This window comes from Equus przewalskii, unplaced genomic scaffold (assembly GCF_037783145.1).
Source record: "Equus przewalskii isolate Varuska unplaced genomic scaffold, EquPr2 contig_R1895, whole genome shotgun sequence".
NCBI lineage: Eukaryota > Metazoa > Chordata > Mammalia > Perissodactyla > Equidae > Equus > Equus przewalskii.
The window spans coordinates 1-21,367 of NW_027228495.1; the positions used below are offsets into that span (position 1 = coordinate 1).

Consider the following 21,367-nt stretch of genomic DNA (forward strand, 5'->3'; position numbering starts at 1 on the left):
CTTCAAAATACAATGTCAAGAGGGGCTGGCCCCGTGGCCGAGTGGTTAAGTTCGCGCGCTCCGCTGCAGGCGGCCCAGTGTTTCGTTGGTTCGAATCCTGGGCGCGGACATGGCGCTGCTCGTCAGACCACGCTGAGGCAGCGTCCCACATGCCACAACTAGAGGAACCCACAACGAAGAATACACAACTATGTACCGGGGGGCTTTGGGGAGAAAAAGGAAAAAATAAAATCTTTAAAAAAAAAAACAAAAAAAAACAAAATACAATGTCAAGAGAATTAGAGGCCAGCCTCAGACTGGGAGAAAATATATGCAGAAGATACAGCTGATAAAGGACTGTTGTACAAAATATACAAAGAACACCTAAAAATTTAACAAGTAAACAGACAGCCAGATTAAAAATGGTGCAAAGACCTTAACAAACACCTCACCAAAGAAGATATACAGATGGCAAATATGCATAAGAAAAGATGCTCCATATCATGTGTCATCAGGGAATTACAAATTGAAATAACAGTGAGCTACCACTACATATCTGTTAGAATGGCCCAAATCTGGAACACAGACACTAGATCCTGACTAGGATGTGGAGCAATAGGAGCTGCCAAGCCATGAAAAGACATGGAGAGGGGCTGGCCCCGTGGCCGAGTGGTTAAGTTCGCCCGCTCCGCTGCAGGCGGCCCAGTGTTTCGTTGGTTCGAATCCTGGGCGCGGACATGGCACTGCTCATCAGACCACGCTGAGGCAGCGTCCTACATGCCACAACTGGAAGGACCCACAACGAAGAATATACAACTATGTACCGGGGGGCTTTGGGGAGAAAAAGGAAAAAACAAATAAATAAAATCTTTAAAAAAAAAAAAAAGACATGGAGAAAATAGCGTTCATATTACTAAGTGAAAGAAGTCAATGTGAAAGAGCTACACACTTTGTAATTTCAACTAATGATATTCTGGAAAAGGTAAAACAATGGAGGGAATAAAAAGATCACTACTTGCCAGGAGTTGGGAAGGGAGTGGGATAAATAGGTGGAGCATAGAGGATTTTTAGGGCAGTGAAACCACTGTGCACAATATTATAACGATGAATATGTCATTATACATTTGTCCAGATTCATAGAATGTACAGCACCAAGAGTGAACCCCAAGGTAAACTCTATGGACTTTGGGTGATTATGATGTGTCAATGTAGGTTCACTCTTGGTAACAAATGTACCTTTCTAGTGGTGAATGATGTTGGTAATGAGGAGGACATACTTGTGTGGGGGCAGGGGAATATGAGAAAGCTCTTACACTTTCCTTTGAGTTTTGTTGTGAACCTAAAACAGCACAAAAAAAGTCAAGTTTTTAAACACACACACACAAATAACACAGGGAGAGCTGTAGTCATGAGTTGTATCATTGAATATACTAGAGATATGCTTCAAGCAATTCATTAATGATTGAGAAAACATCAATAAAATATGTGAGGAATGTGATAATGAGCATGAATACATTTTAATTAAAGACAGAAATAAAACTGGATAAGTAGAATAATATAGAGATACATATTTTTTCAGGGTAGAAATAAAACAACTAAAAAGAGGATGATGAAGAAGAGAAAATAGGAAAAGTAGAAATAGAATACAGTATAACATCACAAAAATCAATTAAAAATTTAAATAAAGATAAAATGTACTACAAGCATTATAAAAGATATTAGCATAATAGCTAATCACTAGAGCAAGAATTGAAATTTTAGAACCAAAAGTTCTATCATAATCTATAAAGTTTGATATAAGTTTGAGACAGAAATACAGTAAAAATAGCATAACATAAATTTTAATTATAATTTGCCAGAATGGTGACAAATCTTTGCTTCCATCAGTGAATATGAGTTGTCTTAATTCAGTTAAGGATTTTTATACTTTTCAACATTTTTATTTTGAAAATTTTCATATGCACAATTTGCATGAATAATGAGATGAAAATTCATATACATTTATCTCATATTTAGAAATTTTGCCTAATGCAAAACTTTCTAAGTTAGCTCTTGTGTGCTGTAGACATCTCCCATCTTTTGAATCACTTATTATTTACACAATAAAATGTTCCATATGCCCTTTACACTTCCTTTACAGTAGTCTAGAATCTGCCATTATTGATGCTAGTTTCTCCATTGCTATCAGGATATAGATTATACCATATTATGAATTAATAATGATACCTCTAATTCCAATCCAAAATATAAAGTTCTTTTTACTCTTTTCTCATTTCATATTTGTATTTTGTTTCTACCATAGTGAAACACTTGATTATTCCAGACATTGGTATACTACTCATTTGTTCAATTCTGTAAAAGGCAGGAAATAGTTTCAGAATTGTTACATTACCACTACCAAAAACAAACGTACTGAATAAAGTGCAAAATATCTTTGAAGAACTTTTTCTTCCCCTCAGAATATGTCCTGCTAAGGATGTATATTGTTATAATACTGCACTAAAAAAGTTATTTGATTTCCTTAATTTGTTCTTTTTTTTTTTTTTCTGAGAGGGAGATTGTCCCTGAGGTAACATCTGTGACAATCTTCCTCCACTTTATATGTGGGTCACCCTCACAGCATGGCGGATGAGCGGTGTAGGTTCACATCTGGGATCTGAACCCACAAACCTGGGCCACTGAAGCAGAGCACACCAAACTTAACCACTATGCCACAGGGCCAGCCCCTTAAATTTTTTTCCTTTTAAAAATCTGTGGTTATGTTAAAATTTTAAATAAGATTCTATTCAAATATTTTTAGTTCTATATTCAACGTGGGTTTTTCTTTTTTTCCATCCTTGTTGACTAACTTATTTAAATATGCAAACTGTATTATGATTCCAAATGTCAAAACTGTACCAAGAGGAATGCTTCTAGTAGGCTCTCTTATCTCCTTTAACCTAGCCCCACCTACCCCTTGTAGATAAATGTATTCATTAGTTCCTTTTTCTTTATTGAGATATAATTGGCATATAACATTATATTAGTTTCAAGTGTATGACATAATGATTCAATATTTGTATATATTGTGAAATGATCACCACAATAAGTCTACTTAACATTCATCATCATACAGTGACAAATTTCTATTTTCTTGTGATAAGAACTTTTAAGATCTCTTAGCAACTTTCACATATACAATACAGGATTATTAATTGTAGTCAACATACTGTATATTACATCCCCATGACTTATCTCATAACCAGAAGTTTGCACTTTTTGACCTCCTTCACCCATTTTCTCCAGCCCCAACATCCACCTCTGCCAACCGCCTATCACCAATCTGTTCTCTGTATCTACGAGGTTTCTCTTTTTAGATTCCACATTTCCACATGTAAATAAGATCATACAGTGTTTGTCTTTTTATGTCTGACTTATTTCACTTAGCATAATGCCCTCAAGTTCCATCCATGTTGTCACAAATGGCAAGATTTTCTTCCTTTTTATGGCTGATTAATATTCCAGCGCGCGCGCGTGTGTGTGTGTGTGCGCGCGTGTGTGTGTATCACATTTTCTTCATCCATTCATCCATTGATAAGACACTTGGGTGGCTTTCACGTCTTGGATTGTTGTAAATAATCCCACAATGAACATGGAAGTGCAGATATCTTTTTAAGATAGGTTTTTCCTTTCCTTCAGATAAATACCCAGAAATGGAATTGCAGGATCATCTGATGGTTCTATTTTTAATTCTTTGACGAAATTCCCTACTCTTTTCCATAGTGTTTGCCTCAGTTTATATTCCCACCAACAGTGTACAAGGGTTCTCTGTTCTCCACCTCCTCACTAACACTTGTTATTTCTTGTCTTTTTGATACTAGTGTTTCTAACAAGTATGAGATGATATCTCATGGTGATTTTCATTTGCATTTCTCTGATGATTAGTGGTATTGAGCACCTTTTCATGTAGCCATTGTCCATTTGTATGTCTTCTTTGGAAAAATGTCTATTCCTATCCTCTGCCCATTTTTCAATTGAATTTTTCATCTTTTTGCTACTGAGTTGTATGAGTTCTTTATATATTTTGGATATTAACCTCTTATCAAATATAATTTGTAAATATTTTCTCCCATTTGGTAAGTTGCCTTTTCATTTTGTTGATGGTTTCCTTTGCTCTGCAGAAGCCTTTTAATTTGATGTAGCATTAGTTACTGATTATCTTTATTATGCAAACATAAGCAAATGCATTTTTTATCAGACACATCTTTTTTGTTTCTTTATTTATTTTTATACAAAGTGGGGCCTACTGTAAACAATCTCTTCCACTATCTTTTACACTTAACAATGTATCCTGGAAATTACTCTCTGGTTTATCTTTATTTTTTTTAAAAAAACGATGGTTTCGTATCTTTTTCATTCTCTTCATCAAATGCAATGTGAATGTCCTTTAACTACAGTCTTGCAAAAGTATATATTGCCAAACTTTTGAATTTTCACCTATCTTATTGGTGAGAAATAAAATCTGTGTCCTATTGTTTTGCATGTCATTTATTGTTGAATTTAATCATCTTATACATGTTTTAGATTAATTTTATATCATTTTACAGCCAAGTTTTTGATCTCTTTTTTCCTGCATTTTTAAGATTTTAAACATATTAACCTTTTATCTGTGATATGTCATAAATAGTGTGTTCCCCTTTATCATCTGCATTTTGATTCTTGGTGTTTGTTGAAAAAATTATTTTAGTTTTATTTAGTCCTAGTTATCTCTCTTTTTTAAAATTTGTTTGATGAGGAAGATTGGCCCTGTGCTAACATCTGTTGCCAACTTCGTCCTTTTGCTTGAGGAAGATTGTCCCTGAGCTAACATCTGTGCCAATCTTCCCCCATTTTGTCTGTGGGATGCTGTGACAGCATGTCTTAATGAACAGTGTATAGGTCCACACCTGGGATCCAACCTGGTGAACTCCAGGCTGCTGAAGCTCATCTACACAGTTTTATGAACTCTTCTTAAATCTATGTTTTCCACCTGGTATACTTCCATGAATCCAAAGATAATGTTAGAACTGGAACCCAGTTTACTGTTTGTACTGAAGAGGAAATTGAAACCCGGATAGGTTAAGGAACATGCCCGAGGTCGTTCAGCTAGTCTCTGGGTGAGCTGGACCCTGAAGCCAGGTTTCCAGGCTTTGCCACTTCATCCCAGTGGTGTCCCATAGCTGTTGCCTTCCTAGAGCAGGCAGGAGAGGACTCAGGCAGTACCCCCTGAATGAGTGCCTGGATGCCAGTAAAGTCCTCTTCCCTTTGATTTGTCTGAGCACTGTCTCCTTTGGATTTCAAAGGGATCATCCCTAGTTTGGCGTTCTGGAATTTGGTGCATGGATCCAGGTTCATGCTCCCTCTTCACTGCGTTGTCTGCCATTCACTGCACAGACGTGGGTTGTGTGATTACTATATGCCTGGTACCATGCTGGGCTCTGGGGACACAGAGAAGAAGGAGCTCGCGTCCCTTCCCAGAGCTGCTCTCCATCTAGGAGTTAGTCTCCTAAACAGAGACATTCAGGCCTCCAGGAGCTAAACGCCATAGACACCATAGCTAGACAGAGCCGTAGACAGGGTGCCCAAAGACTTTAATTATGCCTTTCGTTTCTTTTCAGATGAAGAAAGACTGAGTCTTTGATGTTATAACATTTTTGTTACTATTGGGAAAATAATCACTCTTTTTCTGTTAATGATTCAGTCACCTACAGGCTGTAGATAAAGAGCACGGTGTTGTACTTGGGGGCAAAGCTGTAATACGAAGAGCTGGCTGCTTTTCCCTGGCCATGTGCCAGCATGATGTGCCGCACCGGGTCTGTTGAGGCCCTTGGGAAGGTATAGGAGATCGTTAGAACACTTTTCAGTTATATATGTGAAGAATTTTTATTTCTCAGAGGAGCAGGGTAAGACACGAGCTGGTTGTCTTTCACAGTGCCCGCTGGGTTAGTGCTCACAATGCCAGGTCATTAGGCCGTTTCCTCCATTGCTGCCTCTTCCTCTATCATCAAAAGCCTACTCCAAGGCCAGCAGTTGCATACTGACAACATCCTTATCACTCATTTATATTTATTAGTATATGTATATTTCTCCTGTACTCCATTTCTCCTGTAATGGAGTATATCCTATAAAAGCTATACAGTGAAAAATATCAATGGTGACTTATTTTAATCTGTAATTAATCTGTGAGTTAATTTTAATTGAATTAAAATCAATTGTGAAGAGTAGCATATTTTTGATGCTATAGAGCCCTTATCAATTAAAATATTGGAGATAACACAGTAAATGTAGATTTTATTAACAATGAATTCACTAAAATTTTGCTTGATAATTTAGATTAGAGAGGAAGGAAACGGAAAGGAGTATCTAGTTAATATGTAGAGCATTGTGATTTTGTCACAATTTTATTCAGAGTGAGCCCTCTGTTTGCATGTATGAAACAACCATTGGTTCAGTCTATAATAAACACGGAACTACAATCAGAGAAACTATCCTTTTATAATCACATCACTTATAACAACATTTGATTAAACTTACAAATTTTATGGCATGCCTGGTCAGATAGACAGAAATATTTTGTTTCATAGTTTTCTACAATTTAATTGTGCAGAGAATTGGCTAAAAGTGAAGAACCCCTTGGAAAATTGTAAACACAATTGTTTTTGTTGGCTTACTTGTTTGTATTTTTAGTATTAAAAAGAGCGGACAAAGGATACCAGAGGTACATATGGTGCAAAGAACCAATGATCATGGTTGCTTAGCCAACAATGGACCTGTCCCCCTCATCCTTTTTAGTACAGTAATCCCACTTTTGTTTAGACATCTCATAGACTTCAGATGAGGTGGGTCTCAAACATAGCTGTAACAAGTGGATCATGACTGGAAGGCACCTCTGTCAATCTCGTTTCCCTTCCCATTGATCAGGTTAGAAATGGGTGTGTGTCAAACTACTGGCCAACTCTTCATTATTTGATCATTTTTAATATGAAAAAATATTCATTATTATTAAAGATAGCTGGGTTGAAGTTTTCTGTTATGTGTGGATAAACAATTCTGATATAATAAACTAGAATGGTGAATTGGCAACTCAAGAAAAAATAAAATGTTTTCTATAAAGCTGATGTTTACTTTGTCAAGGTGTGTGGACTACTAGCGACCTATATAGTGTGATGTGCAGAATTTGACAACATCTACCTCTCTAAAATCTTTGATTCATTACTCCTTTCTTAAAAATCCCAAATGAACTTATTCAATTGATAAAACCTGAAATACATCATTTAAAACTTTTGGCTACCGTGTTTGTTAAGCATAACTCTGTGATCCGGTCAGTTTTACCAAATCAAGCAGCCTGTTATTCAACAAGGCCTGAAGGAATGTGACACAGGACAAGTTGTGGTGAAGGATAACAAGAGGAACACATGACTAGAGCGGGAAGCACATTCTTACAGTGCAACTCAAAGGGCAAAAACAGTCTGAGCACTGATCACCTGGGAAGACAGCAAAAAACGCACAAACAAGGATGGAATGACAGACAAGATCAAGTCACATTTACCTTGCCAAGGACTGCTTCTGTTTGACACATTATTATCACGCTCAGAATTCTTCTCCAAACAGTCTTTGGTTCTCTGCTGTGTTTTCAGCCTTCTAATAGCCTTTATTTGGGAAGCCATTGTTCAAGGAAAGTTCATGAATTTTAAGCTTGTACAATAATTCAACAACTTTCTAGGTTAAGGATGAATATGAATTGCTCTTTTTATGAGAAAGCATAGTGTAATTTTTAAAGGTAAATATTATTACTCAAAGGTAGCATTTCTGGAGCTAGGAAACACATAGTTAAGCTGTATTTTCATTCTATAAGTGGCACTGCTCTTCATACATTTAGGCTGAATCAATCACAGGAATATATCTTATCATAGATGTTTTTAATTTTAATACCAATAGTAAATAGATATTTCTTTCTAGTATTTTTTCCTAACTGAGAGGACGTTCAGGATTTTGTTTCCTTTTTTTCTCTACACTTTCATTTGAAAGTCTAATCTATGTTTGTATAAAGGATGGAAAAATATCTTACAGTTAAATGCAAATCAAATCTTTGATCCAAAACAACCTGAAGTCAGCTTTTTATTTTCCAAACTCTCAAATCTTTGATCATGTTTGTGAATTTTACATTAAACAACTATGTATCAAACACACATACAAATGTTCCTTACATCCATAAAGCAGTCAATTTGATTTAAAAGATCAGAACATATCTAATAAATTAAGCTGTTATTACTCTAATCCATAAAGTATAATACAAGGTGAAGGGTAATAATATTTTATATATATCATACATACGCACACACACACACAATCTCACATATATGTATTTGGTGAGTGTTTTTGCCAAATAGAAAATGAGTTTTAAGTTTGCATTTATATTCTATTGACTCATTTGAATTACACCAATTATCAGAAGGCAAATTCAATCAAAATAGACCCTAAAAGAGAGACACTGGGATTGCCACTCTTATACAAGCCTAAGAAACCTGGCTACGCCCCATGTGAAGAAGAGAAGTGGAAGTGAGGATCTCTTTTAAGCAGATATTCTGGAGGGCTATTTTCTTGACAAAGGAGAGTGATTTGAAACAAAACAAAGCAAAACTTCAGTAATAGCACAGGGTAAAAGAAAGCTCTGGGGCAGACCCAGTGGCATAGTGGTTAAGTTCATGCTCTCCCCTTTGGTAGCCCGGGGTTCTCAGGTTTGGATGCCCGGCACAGACCTACACACCACTCATGAAGCCATGCTGTGGTGTTGTCCCACATACAGAATAAAGGAAGCTTAGCACAGGTGTTAGCTCAGGGACAGTCTTCCTCACACACGCTCAAAAAAGAAAGAGGGGCTGGCCTGGTGGTGCAGCAGTTAAGTTCGCACGTTCCACTTTGGTGGCCTGGGTTCGCTGGTTTGGATCCCGGGTGCAGACATGGCACCACTTGACAAGCCATGCTGTGGCAGGTGGCTCACATATAAAGTAGAGGAAGATGGGCACAGATGTTAGCTCAGGGCCAGTCTTCCTCAGCAAAAAGAGGAGGATTGGCAACAGATCTTAGCTCAGGGCTAATCTTCCTAAAGAAAAGAAAGAAAAGAAAAAGGAAAAGAAAGCTCATTACTGATAAGGACTCCAGATAGATGGAAAAGAATTCCCGCGAAAGACTGAAACCTCAAGCCTGTACAACTAGATTTGTGCAGATATTTTCAAATTTGAAAATTATATGAATCTTTTTTAAAGTTTGTGAGGAGTAAAAGCAAAATGGCAGGAGTCTGCAAACTGTGTTTCCACTTCCAAAAACAACACAAGCAAGATCTACCATAAAGATATCGGAAGACAGCTTTCTATGTATGTAGATATACATGATACACAAACACACACGTACATATATGATTCTGTGTGTATTGTATGACGATCTGGCATGCAAAGTCAACCTGTGTGTTAGATATGTGTAAAGCTTTACACACATGCACACATCAGTGATTTGACATAGCTATGTGGTGTTTTTAAACACTAAAATCAATTGTATTCACCTATGGAAGTCTAATATCTACAGAATAAACAAAAATCATTGAAACATAATTGTTATTATATATATAAAGAGAGAGAGATTGTAAACATATCACAGGCATTTTTTAAGTTTGAAAATTATAGAAAATGAAATTTCCTTTGTTTAGTCTAAGAAACTGTGAAGCACTTGTATTTAGTTGAAAATTACTGTAAACAGATGTGACCAGAAGATAATGGTTGTAAGAGAACATCTCAAATGACACTAGTTACACTGAGGTTTTTATGGTGTGTGAAATAAAAAGCTTATTTCTATGTGGAAAAATAATTTAAAAGTATGATCTTCAAAAAATGTAATAAATTCAGTTTTCTGTCCAGAGTGATCAACGGTATCTATAATGGAGGACAAGTGCAAAATTGTAGAGCCTGGAACTTAGCAAAATACTGGAGAACCCCTTCACAAGAAGAATAAAACAAAATCCGACTTTCCTAATTCTGCAAAAGGGGCTAGCACACATTGCGGGGCCCCTCCCTGGCCTTGAATGTGCCTTCAGCACTGAAGGGCCCTGACCCTCAGGCTTCACAGCAAATCCACTACTAGGTACAATTAATGAGAATTCTTTCTTTCCTATATGAGCCCTATTTAATGATTTTTCACAATTGTAAATAGTATTTCTCAAGGCATAATGTTCAAATAAACAAAAAAGTTACTTTTCAGATGGGTGAAAAGAAGCTCAACTGCAGAACAGTGACAACTAGAGCCTTTATCTCTTTAAATTGAATCATCAGCAGATACAACAAAGAAAACATGTTGATTATGACTAAGAATAAAGCATACTCTAAATTAATCTCACTTGATACCTTTACCTCAATATAATTAAAAAATGAAAGTTGTTCTTTTTTTATTAGCTCCCTGCTTAATACACATTCTGCAGCCTGCTGCTTTCTTTGGGGCCCAACTCATTAGAGAGCAGGTGAGTTTAAATAACTGTATTTTACCTTGCCAAAACACATAGAAAAATTGTTTAATTCAATTTTGATGAATTAAAATGTAATTTTACAAAATATCACTTCTTAATCCCATGAGATCACAAATTCTGAAGAAATGTGTCTTATCATTATTTTGTTTTAGCTAAAACAATGGCTATACAAATTACGCCTGGTGTTACTAAGCTGTAAGAAGTCAGCTAATATTCTTTCAGATGAACAAAAACTTAGTCCCTCCTACGTGCTTGGCACTATTCCCAATGTTGGAAGAATAAATTAAACAGAAAATATCCTTGCTCTCCTGTAGTTTACACTCTGGTGGAATGAGAGAGACAAAAAAGTAGTTTCTGCTTTGCAAATTTTTCAGAGGAAATATCTGCATTTCCATCAGTTTCTGTTCCATAAATGTGCTAGTGACATGCAGTTACCAAAAATATTGTCCTAATGGCCACATCCCTCATGTAACTCCAAAAAATTTGTATGAATATTGGCAGTATGCTTACTAGATTTCTCACATAAGGAATGTGTCTAGTGAGTGCTGGACTAACCAATGAATCTAATAGCCCTGGACAGAACATTATTGAAATTAATTGTCAAGTTTTCGATCAAGGGAAATAATAAATATATTCAGCTGTTTTCATTCTTTATTTGCAGGAAGATATAATCTAGAGATAGCCAAAGACCAGACAAAAATCAAATCGTCAACACACCAAGAGAAGAATGGAGAGATTGGCATCCTACAATGACAGCAGGCAGGAAAAAAGAGCATAAATTCAGCAATGGAAACAGAGAAATGACTATCTCTTGTGGAGTTCTGTCTCTTTTGCTTAAGGTTTGTATGCATTAACTTGTCAGACTATCATTACCACTCATCTTAGACGAAACTTGAAATTCAAAGTTATTTTAGCATTTGTATAGTTTTTCACTATTGTTAAAACAAGAATGTCCTTTTCTAGGTAAATATTTCCTAACTTATTGATGCGTTTGAGAAGGTATGACTATCAACACAATGCGCTTTAGGAAATACCATGATAGGGAGTCTTCAGGGAGGATGCTGATGGGATGTTATGCTCTTGTAAGAGCAGGGATTTTAATGCAGTTCGTTATTTTTCTACTGCTGTAACTATAACATAATACACATAGTTTTCTATAATTTGACTTAAATTTTGGTATTTAACATAGTGAGTCTGTGTGGTGTTGGAAAAATTAATCATATCTATATTCAGAAGAGGCGAGTTTTCTTACTCGTCCTTCACGCAAATGATTTGAACAGGCTGTTTGATTGTTCTTAGTCTCAGCTCTATCATACATAATCCTTCAGTAATTATTCTAAGCTCACAGAGTTAAAGACTAAATAAAGCCACCAGTTCATACATTCATTGATTCATTCATTCACATACTTACTGAGTGAATGTTTCTTTGGTTGTTGTAGTATGAGAGACACTGCTAGGCCCTGAGCATAAAACAATGGAAAAACACAGTGACATTTTGATTTCTCCTCTCACGGAGTCTGAAGTCTAATGAGTGAGGCAGATATTATTAAAATAATTTTTGTTGTTAGTGCGGTGGAGTTGATTCTCACTCCTACCGACCCTGTGGACAGCAGAGCAGAACCCTGCCCAGTCTTTCTGCACCATCTTCTCACCTTCCGGTGCTGTATCAGACAATGCTCTGCTGCGACCCACAGGGTTTTCATGGCCGATCTTTTCAGAAGTGGGTGGATGGGTCCTTCTTCCTAGTCTTTTGGAGTCTGGAGGCTCCACTGAAACCTATACACCATTGGTGACCTTGCTGGTATTTGAAATACCAGTGGTACAGCTTTCAGCATCACAGCAACACACAACACCACAGTGTGACAACTGACAGGTGGGTGATGTGGTTCCCTGATCAGGAAATTAACCTGGTGGTGAGAGTGTCAAATCTTAACCACTAGACCACTAAGGCTGGCAATTAAACAAATGAAAATTTAATTTTGGAAAAGCTAAGAAGACAAGATATGCAGTATTATTTGACAGCATATAATAGAAACCTCAGTCTGTGGGTCAGGGAAGGATTCCTGTAGGTATTAACGTTTCCATAGTACATGACACCACTTAACTTACGTCATTTAGGAACCTATTAGATGTGTGTCTATATATGAGACTCTAAGTTCTTTCAGGGAAGGGATTTCAGTATTTTTTTCATTGCTCTATGTCCCAGTGCCTAAAATAGTGCATGAATGGATGGATGGATGAAGCTAGCACAGTGTTTATTAGGCCGGTTAATGACTTTCTTCCACTGTCATATTGTGACACTTAATAGAAACTCAATTGTTCTCAAAATTTTCAGTTTTTAAGAAACTTCAGATGCAGGAAATATATTTTTAGTTTATTCATTCAACATCCCTTTGACAGTTATAGAGTATCTACTATTGCCAAACACTGTGTCACCAAAAGGAAAACTACCCGCCTCTTTCCTCTATATTCAGAAAACACTTCACTTCTGACACCAAATGTCCAGAGTTTTCCATGCCAACCAATGCTCTAACTCTTCAGACACCCGCTGGTGCCCTCCACTTCAATTACGGCACTACCTACCCAGAGTCGGTGCAGAATCCACAGTTTAAGGGCTCAGATCCACAAGACTGGCTCCACTTAAGTGCCAACCGCAAATGGCGGATCCTCAGCTTACCCAAATTTTGTCTGACGTGTCTACAAATCTGGAGTTCCCATGACCCCATCCTCAGTCCTGGAAAAGAATAAGTAATATAATGGGTTTAAGGTGCTGCATTAATAAGAGCTGCCATTGATTAGCTGTCTAAAAAGAACTCAAACTTTAATTTGAATTCATTTCATTATCTCTAATTACGTCTACAACCGTGAAAGAAAGCTATCACTTATATTCTTCAATTATGGAAACTGAGGATCCACTAATTTAAGCAGATTATCCATGCCACCTGGGCAAAACTGGTGATTTGGACCTAGGACTGCCTAGTTCTTAATTTTTCTTAAGAATTCTTCTATTCATATGCCATTTAGAAGTGTGGTGTTTATTCTCTTAATATCTGGGGATTTTTAAGCTATCTTTCTGCTATTGATTCTAGTTTAATTCCATTGTGGTCTGAGAGCATTCTTTGTATTATTTCTATTTTTTTGTTTGTTAAGATTATATTTTAAAGCCCAGAAAGTAGTCTATCTTGGTGAATATTGCGTATAAACTTGAGAAATATGTGTATTCTGCTGATGTTGGATGGAATGTTCAATAAATGTCAATTAGATCCAGTTGATTGATGGTGCTGTTCAGTTCAGCTGTATCCTTGCTGATTTTCTGCAGGCTGAGTCTGTCAATTACTGGCAGAGAGATGTTGAAGTTTTCAGCTATAACAGTAGATTTAACTATTTCTCTGTACACTTTGCATTAGTTTGCTGGGGCTACCATAACAAGGTACCACAGATGAAGTGGCTTAAACAACAGAAATTTACTTTCTCAAAACTCGAGAGGCTAGGAGTCTAAAATCAAGCTGTCAGCAGGTTTGGATTCTTCCAAGGCCTTTCTCCTTGGCTTGCAGATGCTTGCGTTCTCCCTGTCTTCACATGGTCTTCTGGATGTGTCTGTGTCCTAACCTCCTCTTCTTATGATGACTCCAATCCTATTGGATTAGGGCCCACAGTAATGAACTCATTGTAACATAATTACATCTTTGAAGAACTTATCTTCAAATACAATCAAATTATAAGGTACTGGGGGTGAGGACTTCAGCATATGAATTTGGGGGGGCACAATTCTATCAGTGTTTGCCTCACATATTTCATGCTCTGTTAGATGCATACACATTAAGGATTGTTATGTCTTGGAGAACTGACCATTTTATGATTATGTAATGTGTCTATCACTGATAATTGTAGTTTTTCAGAAGTCCTTCTGCTTTGTCAGAAATTAATATAGCTAACTCCAACTTTCTTACTGTTACATTAGGATGGTATATATCTCCCTATCCCTTTACTTTTAATATGTCTGTGCCTTTATAGTTAAAATGAGTGTCCTACAGAGAGCATATAGTTGGGTCTTGCTTTTTTGGTCCACTATCTGTCTTTTATTTGGTGAATTTAGACCACTCAAACTGGAAGTGATTGTATATCTGTTGGATTGCTATCAACCCTGTTTGTAACTGTTTTCTACCCACTGCAGTTATTCTTTTTTTATTCTCTCTTTTTTTCTTTTCTCTGTTTTTCTCTTGCTTTACTTGAGAACTTCATATGATTCTATTTTTTCTTCTCTATTGACACATCAATTATACTTTTTCTAAAAATAACTTTAGGGGGTGGCCCCATGACACAGTGGTTAAAGTTTGGCATGCTCTACTTTGACAGCCTGGCTTCGCGGAGTCGGATCCTGATTGCAGACCCACACCACTCATCAGCGATGCAGTGGCAGCACCCCACATACAAAATAGAGGAAGATTGGCATGGACGTTAGCTCAGGGAGAATCTTCCTCAGCAAAAAAATAAAGAAAGAAAATACTTTAACAATTGCCCTAAATTTTGCAATGTATGTCTACAACTAATCTAAATCCACTTTCAAATAGCACTCTATCACTTCACAAGTAGTGCAGGTAGCTTATAATCTAGTGTTCCCAATACCTTCTTCCCATCTTTACTCAATTGATGTCATTCATTTCACTTATTCATAAGCTATAATCACCTACTACCTTGCTGCTATTATTGTTTTGATCAGTTATCTATTAGAGCGATTAAGATTAAAAAAATAAAAAATTGTCTTATCTTTATTTATTCCTTCTCTAATGATCTCCTTTCCTCATGTAGATCTGAGTTCCTGACATATTATTTGCCTGCTCTATGAAGAATTTATTTTAATGTTTCTTGCAAGACAGGTCTACTGGCAACACATTCCTTCATTTGTTGTTTGTCTGAGAAAGTCTTTTCTTCTTCCTACTTATGAAGGATGATTTCACAGGATAGAGAATTCTGAGTGGGTGAGTTTTTTCTTTCATCACTTTAAATAGTTTATTCCACTCTCTTCTTGCTTGCATGATTTTTGAAGAGAATTCCAATATAATTATTATCCTTGTTTCTCAATAGATAATATTTTTTCTCCCTCTACCTTCTTTCAAAATTTTCTCTTTGTCTTTGGTTTTTCTGCAATTTGATTATGATATGTCTAAGTGTAGAATTTTGGTACTTAAACTTGCTTTGTGTTCTCTGAGTTCCTAAGCTTTTGGCTTAGTGTTTGTCAACAATTGGAGAGATAAAGCAGAAAAAAAAAAAGTAAATAGTACTCCTTAAAAATTCTGTCTTCATAAGATTAATTGTATATAGGTGTATTGAGTCTAAGGATCAAAGTAATGATATTCTACTTTGACTAGTGAAAAGCAATAGGATGTCCATATTAATATGATTAGAAGGAAACATTAGAATTAAATTGGTTTAATAAAGTCCAATTCATTCAATAATCTGAAGCAAAAATGTACTATTTTAGTATATAAATAAAATAAGAAAGTGATATTATGTATAGTTAAGAAATAAAATAAACACTGAACTTCAGTTAATTAATACATGTGAAATAGATTTTAGAAACATGGATTTAAGATATGAAAACTTCAGAAAAGTGAAGTGGAATTAGTTTCCAATTTTCAAGATTTACTTACTTCACCTCTTGTAAGCCAAAGCCAGTGATTTTTTTTAATGGTTATGGACCTATATCCACATTCAGGTATGTCTATAAGTGTTGTTTGCTTTTGTTTTTGCATATACTATATATTATTTACTTCTCAGCATTTAAAATAATGACAATTGTGTAATTCCAAGACTAAGAAATTTAATGGGGCAAATTCTTAGTTAAAATGTTCTCTCTTACTTTGTTTTTAATCAACTATAAGCTAAAGGATCAAAACTGTAACAGAAAACGTAAAAAGAGTACATGTTATTTTCCTAGGATAGCGCTCTTACAACTTGTGTATTCTCATAGCTATAACACAGCATAGGAAAGTACAAATGAGGTGATCTATTTTTTTCAAGAAAGTTTTAAAGATATACAATTTAAGGGCATAGTTTCTTCATTTTTCACAGTGCAATCCATTTGCCAACCCTTTTAGCCTTTCCCTTTTCAGAACCCTGAACAACCAAGCTACATCTTACTGTGAACAAATTAGTTTTGACACCTTGAGACATTTAATTATTTGCAAAAGTGAGTCAGATGAAGGTGAAGTTGAGAGAAATGTTTTAAGCTCTAGGAAGATATATATGCTCAAAATTCCGTTAGTGAAAAGTCCATAAATAAACATAATGGAAATGTACAAATAAAGTTTCAAATTTTTAGGAAATGAACATACTACAAAATAGAAATGTAAGGTTTAGCAGGTAATCAGAGTTTTTACATCCTACTATTCAGAAGTCTTTTTCAGAGGTGCAGGAAATCTCAGAGAACGAAGTGAATGTGGTGTTCATTTAGCACAGCCATTCATTTTACAGTGGCGGGAACTGAGGTGCAGAGAGGGTAAGGGATTTGCCAGGAGGTTAGGGTCACTTGCCAGTGTCTATTAAATTCAGTGAGAGAAACAACATCTAGGTTTCTTATTTGCCCTATATTATTTTATTAATTTCATTTGCCAATAACAATAGCAATTTAGGGGCATCTGAAGTCTGATGCTATGGATAACCTTTTTAATGAGAAAGTTGTGCTAATTAAATTTGTATAATCATAAAAACGGTATAGCTAATTTTTCCAAATACATCTATGGCTATGCTGATTTAAATGGTTATAATTCGAGAATTCTGAGAATTTTTAATCTATTAACTATTCCATTCATTTATTAATTAATAATTTAAATGTTTATTAAATGAACTATTTCGTGAATACGTGTGTGTGTGTGTATGTGTATTCTAAAGTTTGTTTTCCCTTACAATTTTTACAATCTTAAAAAAGTGTTAGGGGCTGGCCCCACTGCCTGGAGGTTGAGTTTGGCACACTCCGCTTCAGTGGCCTAGATTCTATTCCCGGGCACAGACCTACACCACTCATCAGCAGCCATGCTGTGGCAGCAACCCACACACAAAATACAGGAAGATTGGCACAGATGTTAACTCAGAGTGAATCTTCCTCAATAAAAAGAAAGCAAAAGAAAGATCACCTTCTTCTGAGAATGATAATTAGTTGAATTTGGTACATAAAATTAATATTTCAATTGATGTTTATTCATATTCATCCATGTAAGTTAAAATGTTTTAAGATATGAGATGCAAAATATGTCATGAAAACACATTTTTTTTTGTATTTTGGCCTGTCAATATATTTAAGATATAATGTGAAATATAATTAAGCTTTTTGCATTAAAGTGTATGAGAAACATTATCACATCATTTTTATCATACTTATAAATGTAGGTATATTCAGCTTGAAACTGTTAAAAGTAAGTCTAGATAAGTCTAGGTAGAAGTGTCAATAGAAAAATACAAGCAGAAATATATAAATATCATATAATAAAAGAGACTATAAGTCTAGGACAAAATGTCCTTTTTATATATGCTGATTTTTTTCTGTTCACAATTCACACATGAATATTCTGCATACATTATATTCCTTAATATTGAAATACTTGGAAATTTTCTTTAAACGTGCCCAAATTCAAAGTTACTAATTGTTTTAATGAAGACATTCCCTACTATTTTCTAAATGAAAAGGGGTAATGTTATTTTAGAAATAGTGCAGACTTTCCTCCTTTTGTGATAATTCATCTGGCTTACTTTTCATAGTCATTTTCATTTTCCATTTCATTACAGTATTATGAAATGTTTATAGAATCCCCCACTATAATAAAAAGATTGGTAGATTTCTAATCGCTTTAAATGATGCATACACGTATCTTTGTTTTGTAAAATATATTTAAAAAATACTCCTTTTTTAATGCTGAATGATGAAGTTGTAGAACTACTCCCACATCCAGGAAGCTGTGGATTATCCACGTATCTAGCTGTGCATAGCTCTATAGATTTATTCTTTGTCTATTTATTGCATCGTTGAAATGTTTTTACAGAAAAATTCTCTTAGTAAGATTATAATAAAAATTACTTCGACTTTTGAAGAACAGAGTCTTTCATGATTAATGACACACAAAGTTCTGCTCGAAGTTTCCTTAACATCTCAATAAAGTATTTTGATATTTTACAATTATTCTGATGCTATAGAATCACATGTGATTTGTTTTCTATTTAATTATTTTTATTAATTTCTATTAAGGTAATTTTCCATTTATTTGTTTGAAAAATTCTATGTTCACAGTTAATTTGAACAAAACTTTATTTACTTCTCTAGGAAGGAAAATAGGGAAAATTGTCAACACGTTATATAACTAAGGACAATATTCAACACATTAAACAAAGATGGGAGTAGTCATTTTTTTCAGACAATAACTAGCAGCAAATACTTCGATACTATAATTGACATCCATAAACTACTTTCCTTGAAGCATCTAAAAGTAATTTGTAGAAATTACTTAATTAGCCTCTCAGCAGTTCCCGGCAGTGGATTGCATTGTAATTACAGTGTACTTTGTATTCACAGTATTAATGGAGAGCATGAGCGCAGATATCTGTACAGCGCTACATGTGCAAAGGAAGCCGGGACCTGGTCAATAGGAAACCCTGCACGGGTACATTCCTCACACTTGTTCGCTAAGGGGGACAGGTAACCAAGGTTGTTTTGTGTACTCTTCCTCCTCATTAGTTTAGGTTTCCCCCGAAATATCTCACCGACTTTCGCATTTTTTCTGTTCTCTTTGCTCTCTGTCACAGACAAAAAAATTTAGATGTTTTGAAAAATAACTCACTGAGAATATACACTTCATGTTGTTTTCATAGGCTAAGAAAGAGGGAGAGACAGATACAGAGGGAGACACAGAGGGAAAGAGTACAAATTTAGGAAAAGTCATTGGCAAGTGAAATTAAATGCCCAAAGCATGAAAGCTTATAGAAAGTTAAGGAAATACTTCTTACATTTGATGAGTCCAGAGTGGACAATACATCAGAAGTGTACTAAGTTGAGTAATTGGAACAAATGCTTCTTTCCTTTCTGTATCCAGGCAGTTGGTCACATAACCCTGCATTTTCTCCCTTTAGAGGCAGAGGTTATTTCTCTAACCTTTGTCTTTGGACTGGGGCATGTGGTTCCCTGATTCAAAGGATGCTAGCAGACATTGTGCAAGTTGAGGCTTAAAATGGACTTGCACAGTTGGACTTTCCTTCATGTGGTTCTTGTATTGCCACAGTAAGAAGATTTCTCTGGGGCCCATCCAGTGGCATAGCAGTTAACTTCGCATGCTCCGCTTCAGAGGCCCCCGGTTTGCCTGTTCCGATCCTGGATGTGGACCTACACACACTTATCAAATCATACTGTGGCAGGCATCCCACATATAAAGTAGAGGAAGATGGGCAAAGGTGTTAGTTCAGGGCCAATCTTCCTAGCAAAAAGAGGAGGTTTGGCGGTAGATGTTAGCTCAGGGCTAATCTTCCTCAAAAAAAAAAAAGAAGAAGAAGAAGATGCCTCTGCTAGCCTGCTGATACATAGAGGATGGGAGACAGATGAAAGAAACTGGCAATCTCCAGCTTGGAGCTAAGCCCAGATGAGCTCACCCTAAATAAACTTATGTACAAACGCACAGATGAAAATGAATGATTGCCATTTCAGGATCCAGAATTTTGGGGTAGTTTGTTTCACAATATTATTTTGGCAACATTTGACCGATATAGAATGACACAGTGGAAATTGTAAGTTAGATTCAAGATATAGAGAGACTTTTATTTTAGATTTCATTTTTCTATTAGAAACTGTTCATTTTTGCATTTGTATACGCATTCACATGTTAGGGATAAACTCAACAAAAGCTTTAATTTACAATTTGATTTCAGTGTCAGTATTTAGAAGGCTCTATTACATGGTGACTTCAACATTGTTTCTGGTCTTGACCTTAAAGAAACAGACAGCCAATTATTTCTCCAGCAAAAATGGCTTCACCTAGGATCAGCAAAGAACTGCAATTTGGAGTCTGCAACTATGGCGAGCCACATGCAAGTCCTGAGCAACAAGGGGAGGAGAAACCCTCTTATAGAGGGGCAAAGAAAGTTGGGAGAGCTATTGTAAGCAAAAAGTCCATTGGAGGAGACTGGGAGATCAAAGCGTGGCGGCTCTTCAGTGGCTGTGTTGCGACAGTCTCTCCTTGGCTATTACTGGTCAGGAAGAGGAAGTCTTCTTCCTGTTGGGCTCTGCAATGGTTAATACATGTGAGAGTTCTCCTTTCTGACCTCTCAATTCTATTTTAAGTGAGGTTTCTGTTTATTGATTTTCACACTGCTGTTGCTGATCAAGCATGTTCTTGACTAATAACTGTGAAATCTTTTAGGTTACCTTCATTTCAAATTAGAATAAAACACCAATACCATGAGCAAAGCTTGTTGGTAAAATTATTGCTAATAGCTATATATTGACTTTCAGATATTGGTGGAATATTTGAGTCACACAAATGTTAAAGCTCATGAAACAAGCATGATGAAGTCCATGAGTGAGGTAAGAATTGCAAAAATTTAATACTTTTTTAACCCTTTATTTGTGACTATCACATAGCCTAATGTTACAGAATTACTGAATGTGGGGAAGAAAGAAGCCCATTTTCATTATCTTTCCTCAAAGACAAGACACTAGTTAAAAATGATATTAAAAGCACATTTTCATGTAGTTACAATTTTTTTTCTGAGGATGAGACCTTTTAAGATGTACCTTAGCAATTGTATCTCAATAAAGCTGAAAAAAATTTTTGCCTTGTCACAAACTTGTACATGATGTTGAAAGAAAATGAAAAAGCA

General features: G+C 35.7%; 2 long non-coding RNA genes across 2 annotated transcripts; one reads left to right on the forward strand and one right to left on the reverse strand.

Moving 5' to 3' along the window:
* Nucleotides 1-6,473: 6,473 nt before the first annotated feature.
* On the reverse strand, nt 6,474-13,246 carry LOC139081391 (uncharacterized). Its single transcript, XR_011536463.1, has 2 exons — nt 13,094-13,246; nt 6,474-9,100 (listed from the first exon to the last, which is right to left on the reverse strand). It is a non-coding gene; the product is annotated as an uncharacterized lncRNA (long non-coding RNA).
* LOC139081390 (uncharacterized) lies at nt 10,416-20,040 on the forward strand. The gene is made up of 4 exons (XR_011536462.1): nt 10,416-10,504; nt 11,172-11,349; nt 15,320-15,489; nt 19,074-20,040. It is a non-coding gene; the product is annotated as an uncharacterized lncRNA (long non-coding RNA).
* The last annotated feature ends 1,327 nt before the right edge of the window (nt 20,041-21,367 follow it).